This window comes from Delphinapterus leucas, unplaced genomic scaffold, assembly GCF_059928025.1.
Source record: "Delphinapterus leucas isolate spDelLeu-1000000601 "Yukka" unplaced genomic scaffold, BTC_Dleu_Yukka2 spDelLeu_asBTCV2_sq61, whole genome shotgun sequence".
Lineage (NCBI taxonomy): Eukaryota > Metazoa > Chordata > Mammalia > Artiodactyla > Monodontidae > Delphinapterus > Delphinapterus leucas.
In genome coordinates, this window is record NW_028322270.1 from 1,986,698 (window position 1) to 1,995,845 (window position 9,148).

Below are 9,148 nucleotides of genomic sequence, written 5' to 3' on the forward strand. Positions count from 1 at the left end.
GTAGATTTTTAGACCAATGGCAGCCAACATATAGTATATTGATATTTATATCAAACTGACTAAAATTACCTTAAAATTTCCAAAAATGAATAAATCTTCAACTTTGAAACTACTCACCTGCTTATTCCATTTTCTATTCAAAATAAATATACAAAGTATGATGTGTGTGTGTGTGTGCACATGCTATATGTGTCTACATGGATTTATGTGTAGGACTTTTCAGAATCCTCATTTCTAATTTACAATTGTAAAACTGAATTCTGAAGCTTAGACTAGACAGAAATCAGGGCTTCACGTTGAGGTGGTAAAGTTACACATACATCAATTCTGATAACTAAATTATTCAACCAATTACTTTTTTTTCTTTTTTAAATTGAGATACTATTGACATATAACACTGTGTAATTTTAAGGTGTACAATGTGTTGATTTGATGCATTTATATATTGCAATATGATTACCACCATAGTGTTACCTAATACCTTTAATGTGTCATGTAATTATCACTTCTTTCTTTGTGATGAGAAGAATGAAGATCTAGTCTCTTGGTAAATTTGAAGTTCATAATACAGTATTGGTGACTATAATTACTATGCTCTACATTAGAACTTCAGGATTTATTTATCTACTAGTTTTAAGTTTGTATCCTTAAATAACATCTCCCCAATCCCCCAACCTTCAGCCCCTGGTAATCACCATTCTACTCTCTGTTTTTACAAGTTTATCTTTGTTAGAATCCACAAATAAGTAATATCATACAGCATTTAATCTTCCTCTGTCTGACTTAGCTCATTTAGCATAATAAATCAGGGTCCATCCATGTTGTTGTAAATGGCAGAATTTCATTTTTTTTCATGGCTGAATTATATATATATATATTATATTAATTATAATATAATATAAATATATATATACATACATATATATTTTACATCTTATTTATTCATCCATTGATGGACACTTCAGTTTTTTCATATCTTGGTTATTCTGAGTAAAGTTGCAATAATGACAGAAGTGCTGATACCTCTTTGATACCTTCTTTTGCTGGGAAAAGAATACCCTCTTCGACAAATGGTGTCTGGAAAACTGGATAACCACATGGAGAAAAATGAAATTGTACCTCTATCTTATACTCCTCATAAAAATTAACTCAAAATGGATTAAACACTTCAACATATGACCTGACTATAAAACGTCTGGAAGAAAACATGTAGGGAAAGCTCCTTAACATTGATCTTGGCAATGATTTTTTGGATTTGACACCAAAAACACAAGCAACAAAAGCAGAAATCAACAAGTGGGACTATATCAAACTAAAAAGCTTCTTCACAGCTAAAGAAACAATCAACAAAATGAAAAGGCTACCTACAGAATGGGAGAACATTTTTTGCAAACCATATACAGAGTAAAGGGTTAATGTCCAGAATATCTAAGGAACTCATACAACTCAATACAAAATACTCCAACTAAAAAATGGGTAGAAGAACTAAGTAGACATTTTCCTAAGAAGACACCCAAGTGGCCAACAGGTACATGAAAAGATGCTCAACATTCAATCTGGAACAATTCTTGAGTGTACAAATCCTTCACCTCCTTGAACAAACCTATTACCAAGTATTTTATTCTTTTTAATGCAATTGTAAATGAGATCGTTTTCTTAATTTCTCTTTCTGATAGGTATTATTAGTGTATAGAAACACAACTGACCTTTGTATATTGATTTTGTATCTTGCAACTTTACTGAAACTGTTTATTAGTTATAACAGTCTTTTGGTGAAGTCTATTATAAATATTATATCATATCATCTGCAAGCAGAGACAATTTAAATTATTATTTTCTGATTTGAATGCTTTTTATTTCTTTTTCTTGACTAATTGCTCTGACTAGGACTGCCAGTACTGTGTTAAATAATAGTGAGAACAGGCATTCTTGTCATGTTCCTGATCTTAGAGCAATAGCTTTCGGCTTTTCATCACTGATTGTGATGTTAGCTGTGGGCTTGTTATATAGGGCCTTTGTTATGTTGAGATAAATTTCTTCTATATCCACTTTGTTAAGAGTTTTTTATTAGGAAAAGATGTTGAATTTGTCAAATGCTTTTTCTGCATCTATTAAGATAATCACAGGATTTTATCCTTTATTTTGTAATGTGGTGAATCACATTGATTAATTTGCAAGTGTTGACCCGTCCTTGCATCCCAGAAGCAAAGCCCACTTGATCATGGTGTATGATCCTTTTAATGTACTGTTGAATTTGATTTACTAATATTTTATTGGGTAATTTTGCATTTATGTTCATCACATATATTGACCTGTAATTTAATTTTTTTGTATATCCTTGTCTGGCTTTGGTATCAGGTAATGATGGCCTTGTAAGATGAATTTCAAAGTGTTCTTTCCTCATCTATGTTTTGGAGAAGTTTGAGAGGGAATGGTATGACTTCTTATAATATCTGGTAGAATTCACCAGTGAAACCATCTGGTCCTATAACCAAAGATAGGAAATCTGAGAGGAATTAAATATTATGATAAAACATCATAGCCTAATTGAAGTTGGGGGACAAAGTCTTGGTTGCTGTGACAGTAAATTACTCTTAGTTTGAGTAAGAGCTTCTCACATACCACTATGTTCTATTTAAACATGACTAGGATTTCGGGTGATCCTATGACCAGAGCTACTCATCATCAACTGGGCATAATCATATCATTAAGCCATAAAGTCACAGCAGAAGTTGACTATATAATGAAAATGATACATTCAGGATTAGGCCAAACAGTTTGAATTTGACTTCCTATCCTCTAACTGTATTTTTTTTTTCTTTTCTGTCATTATCCAAGATAATTTTCTTTCTCATGAGTAGTCCTAAATGGTTTCTTTACAAATCTATCATGGTAGTTTTGATATTAATTTGGGGGATGGAAATAGCAATAATAATAAATGTATGTAGGGCATTCCAGTGACTTCTGGAGAGACATGTTCTCCTGATCTGAAAGGCAACAGGAAAAGGAGAGAGAGGGCACAGCCTCTGAATGTTTTTATGCCTTTGCAGAAATGCGGTTACCATAGAAATTCAATGCAGAGTCATGTTAAGGGGTTAAAATATACAAGCAACCCATCTTAAACATACTACATAAGGAAAAATCTGAATTTTGTTATATCTAGTGTAACACATTTAAATTAACATTACTATCAAACACTCAGTAATTTGGCATTGTAAATCTCTTAAAAACAAAATTATCATCAACTTCAAACAAATAAGTCTCTCACAGCTTAAAAACAAACAAAAAATGGGGCCTCACGTTAAGATTCAATGTGACTTTTTTCAATTTTGAAAAACTTATGAGTTTAATAGGAGTTAAGAAGAGGAAGGACAGGGGAGAGATTGCTAAAGGATTTCTTCCTGGGGTGATGCAAATATTCCAAAATGAGATAGTGGCGATGCTTGCAGAACTCTGTGAATATACCAAACAATGAACACTTAAGCACTAATGCTAAACATTGCACACTTTAAAGTGGTAAAATGTATGGTAAGTAAACTATATTTCCATAAAGCTGTTACTTTGAGAAAAAACAACTTATAATAGGCAGTCTCTTCCTGGGTGCTGGCATTGTATATAAAGATCGTATATTACCTAGTTCCTGAAATGTGACCACTTTTCTCTCTAATCAAACTCAGGAGTATATTTTTTCTCTTTGAGTAAAATTAAAACAAAATTTTAAAAAGTAAATGATTCAAAACACAATTTAATTTATACCAGAACATGAATTTTATTAATTTGTAATTAATTTAAAAAACTGATTAAGACTGTAACTCTTAAATTTTTACCTATATTTACTTATTCTGTTTCCTTATCCATAAAATGGGGGCATTTATCATATAATAAAAAAAATGGAAAGCAATTAGAACTTTTCCTAGTGCCTAGAAGGTGCTTTGTAAATATTTATTATTATTAATAAGTAATGCACAGGCCATATTCACTTCTCCAATAGAATATTTTTATACTTTACCAAATAAATGTCTTATTTTCCAGTAAGTATTATTTTTTCCTCAATTTTTTTCACAAGCTGTCACTCGAGAACACAAGAATTTTAAACACCAATCTTCAGCTCAATTAGTTTATAAAGTAGGTGTGAAGTCACAAAACTTCAAGATATTGTTTATTTTTTTCAGAAGTCACAGGTCTTTTCAAGAATTAGGAGGTTCCCATCACATATGAAAACAAAGTAACATTGTTAAAAGAATACCATTCAACTGGCATAAACATTGAAACATTCTTCAGTTTTATAATTTAGTGAATTCTAAGCTCCTATTTACCATTTCCACACCTAAAATCTTGATATTAATCCAATTCCTCATGCTCAGTTCAGTAATGATTATGCATTCTCATTATGAAATTTGGAACTTACCCAGTTGCACCTGTGAGTGGATGGATGCAGCAACCCCAGCCAGACAGAGGGGTGATTACCAAGGTCTCAGTCCCTTTAGAAATTTAAGTTTGGGCCACAACAGGGCCAGATTCATGGGCATTTGACCTGGGCAGTCCCACAGGTCAAATGAAGGGCCCCATACTTAAAAGAACCTCTGCTTGGTCTATTGCTCTGCTGTCACTGTTTTGAAATTCTTAGTAATTTTTGAACAAGGAGTCCTACATTTCATTTTGCACTGAACACAGAAAATTATATAGCTAATCCTGGGTCATAAAGCCAGGTAAGCTACCAAATCCTGTGGTAATAATTAAGGGTAGGAGGAAGTTAGTATAGGTGTTTGAGGAGGGAGAGGATGAGTATTAATGGTACCCTGAACCTACCTGCAGCAATGGTGTCTGTACCTCTTCTCACTAACCTCTCATAAGTTTCTCCTCAGAAACACGGACAAGAACTACGGAGGAGGGACTTCCCTGGTGGCACAGTGGTTAAGAATCTGCCAGCCAATGCAGGGTAAACGGGTTTGAGCCCTGGTCCGGAAAGATCCCACGTGCCGCGGAGCAACTAAGCCCGTGTGCCACAACTACTGAGCCTGCACTCTAGAGCCCGTGAGCGACAGCTACTGAGCCCTCATGCCTCAACTACTGAAGTCCATGTGCCTAGAGTCTGTGCTCCACAACAAGAGAAGCCACTGCAATGAGAAGCCCGCTCATCACAATGAAGAGCAGCCCCCACTCGCCGCATCTAGAGAAAGCCTGCACACAGCAAAAAAGACTGGACACGGCCAAAAATTTAAAAAAAATTAATTAAAAAAATGATTCTGGTTCAAAAGAAAAATGCATATACAAAGCTTAAAAAGAAAATGATGAAGGAGCTGTTTTCCAAACCTCATGCACAGAGAAGAGAATCTGTATGAAGCAAGGGATGGATGGGAGGTGTCTTGCTTACATCTCTATTCAAGGAAGACTTCTGCAGGAAGGATAGCTGGTTGACAGCCTCCAGCTGCCCCAAGATTGGCCAATGTGTTCTTGCCAGACTGCTTCCCCAGTGACTAAGCACTATGACGTACTAGAATCACTATATTCCTGCCCACCCCTAGATTCCTAGAATCCCTGTAATGGTAGACTTTGCTTAGGGAGTCTGATTACCTAGTCAGTTAGCTAGCATCCTCTCTCTCTCTCTTTCAAATATATATACAATCGCTATTGGGATCATGGGTAAATTTTTGTTTCTTTCACCCTGCTTTGCTTATGTGTATATTTTTTTTCTGCAAATACATGTGCTACTTCAAGGACTTATAATATTGTTGGAAATCATCAAGAATAACACATTTTGTGATCTGTTTGAAAGGAATAAATGATTTCACCCACCTACATTTACTGACTACTCATGAAATGTAAAGCTTCACCTTACTTTACCCTATCATCAGAAAAATGATTCCAGTTTTGGTACAAAAGGATACTTCCAAGTATCCTTTCTGCAAGATTGTAGAAAAGCAGCCTCATGTATATTACATGATAGCTTTTACATGAATTACTGCTGCTGCAAATCAATGGGCAATGTATGTGGACAAATACTCAATGTTTTAATGTTTTTTTAAGTATAGGTTGCACTTTTGCATTTCATGGTGCCTTTTAGAATTAACTATATCTTTTTTATTTTTTCTTTAATGTCACAAACTATGTTTTGAAATATTCAAACACATGAGAAAAAGGCTTATTGAAGTAAATATTCTGCAATTAGTATTTCTCATGCCACTTATACCATGATTACATGAAATGTAAAATCACTGCTTTTGAGTATTAGGAAAAAAATAGAAGGAATCATAATTATAGGCAAGTTTTATTAGGAAATGTTTAGGTTAACTCTGAAATTCAAGTATAAATAAGATTTTTTTAAATCTCAGTTTATAGTTATCACAAGTATGTGTGATAAGTTAAGTTTTGCTAACCAGTAAATTGGGGTGGTCCTTGAATCTTCCTTTGGCAGTTCCTCCCCTTCATTTCAGATCAATCAGAAAGTCTTACAGACTCTACGTCCTAAACCTATCTTGAAGCCCTCTCCTCCACCCTATTTCTGCTGGCATTGGGCTCATGCTCATTTTTTCTTCATTTGAGTGCTCACATTCTGGCCTCCCTTCTGACTCTCCACATTGTTGCCAGTGTGATTGTTCTGAAATGGAAATATGGTCATTCCTCTGCAATTCACATGTCATTGAGTTCCCAGAGCCTAGCTTGAAGTCAAATAATTGTTGGCAATATATTTGAGAACTTTTTTGATCTTACTCCTGCTTGCTTCTCAGACTCATCCCTGTCTGCCTACAAGATCTCTCTGCTCTGGCTCTGAATTCCCTGTCATCATTCAAAAGTTCCATGAGTTTTCACAGCCCTGCAAGTTGCATCTTCCGTTGCCACTGCCTGGAATATATTCCCCTCAGCCCAATCCTGAAAAATATAACTCATTTCTCTTTTTTCACCTATATTTTTTCTTAAGTTCATGATTAACATTGCCATTTTAAAAAACCTCAATGCAAAGAATTTAATTTGCACACCATAAAATAATTTAATATTTCTGTATAAAATATTCTTTTATTTCCCATTTCAGAATAACTAAACCATAATATCACATGACAGTTTTTCTCAGCTATTTCACTGATTTTCCCCCAGCAGATAAACAACTTACCTTGAGTTAAACACTTTCTCCTCTGCCCTTTGCTGCATGCCGAATAAAGCTCTAATAAACATCTTCAGGTATTGCATGTGGCAAACATTCTAACATGTCCAGGAAATTCTTAAAGCCAGAGACTCTCTTTGCTCGTTTCCATTCCCTAAATGTCTTGGATACTTGCTACATGGCAAGTACTCATGTAATATTTGTTTAGAGAATGAAAGATAGCAAATAATTGAGAATAAAACTTGATTTTTTAGTGTTATTTTGAAATTTTTTATCAAAATGACAGAACATAGCTATTCAGTTATACATTTATCCTTGGTCATGTTCTTGCTTAAATAGTGTAACTATTAACATACAGTTCACTCCAACAGCATTTTTATTTTCCTACGTATTAGGTATTTTGTTGTTTGCTTGGGAAACTCAGATAAATACAACGCTGACTCTCTATTCAATGTTTTCTTATTATAAGTGAGTGATGAAATAATAGTTGGTACTATTCACTGTACTCTGTGCCACCTACTATTTAATCACCTAATAAGATACTTCGAGGTGAAATTTAATCATCAGCAGTCTTATTTTGTGTACGTGTGTAAAATAATTTAAATGCATTCAAAATATGCATTGTGTTGTGGCAATGTAGGTAAATTTATGTATAAAAATCATTGGATATAATGGTTATTCAATTAATATTTTGGATTGATTGAATATATCACTAACATGAATGAGTAATTCATATTACTATAATCCTTTCATTTCAGTTGAGCTCTCTATATTTTTTTCTTTTCTGAAGAGAATGGCACTTCAGTATAATCACAAAAAGAGTGAATAGATGGGATTGCATAGTCTCAATCAACCTACTTTTTACATGCAAAAAATTTAAAAACACATAATTATAAATTTCCTGTATTTCACAGTAAACATTATTGTTCAAATCTTAGAGTTACAACAATATAAAATGTTAGTAAAATCAATGTTTTGTTGAAATTATAGTAATTCATGTAAGATTTTTTAGAAACTGACACTAGTGGAAACTCTGAAGTAGTGTAGTTTTTTGGCATTTATTTTTCAAACTTCCAATTGGAAGCTCAATCACAAAGGACCATCCACAGAGCCACACACTATCTACCCTGATTGCATCTCATGATCCTTACTTCCCTGCCTCCACTAAAACACTGAGTTCTTAGTAGTAATTTTTCAGGGTTTTGATCTCTGATCTGTGCCTTATAATTTGATGAAAGTAATTTTTGAAAGGTTAATATGTCAAGACATTTTTTGCAAATGTTCTAAACAGGTTCTCTTGTATTACTATGATTATTAGTTTCATAATGTTGCCATAACAAATTGCCACAAATTCAGAGACTTAACACAGGCATTATCTCACAGTGCCTTCACAGTCTGAAGTCTAGCTTCCTTGGGTCTCAGAAGGCTAAAATCAAGGTGTCTACATGGCTGTGTTCCTTTCTTGATGCTTTAAGGCAGAATCCACATCCTGGCTTGTGTGAGTGATTGGCAGGATTCACTTCCTTGTGGTTGTAGGGCTAAGGTCCCTGTTTTCTTGCTGGTATTGCCAGTTGGCTAGACATCAGGGATCTTTCTCAGCTTCTAGAGGCTGCTAGCCTTCCTTGGCTCCTGGCCCCATTCCTCCATCTTCAAACCAACAAGAGTGGGTCAAGTCCCTTTCATGCCTCAAGTCACTCAAGCTTCATCTCTTTGACTGATGATTCTGTCTTCCTCTTTAGCTTTTAAGGGCTCATATGATTACATTAGGTCCACTCAGGTAATCCAGGATAACCTTCCTAATAGAAAGCAACTGATTAGTAACCTTAATTCCATGTGAAAGACTCTTCTCAGCAGTATCTGTATCAGTGCTTTACTGAACAGCTAGGAAACAAAAAATCTTGGGGAGATATTTTTACAGTTCTGTCAACCACTTCATGTAATGATTTTTTTTTTCCTTCTGGAAAGCATATTGAATAAGTTAACTAAGTAAATATTGAGCATTTTTTTAGCACTTTATCCTATGATGGTTTTCTTTTTCAAAGAAAGAGT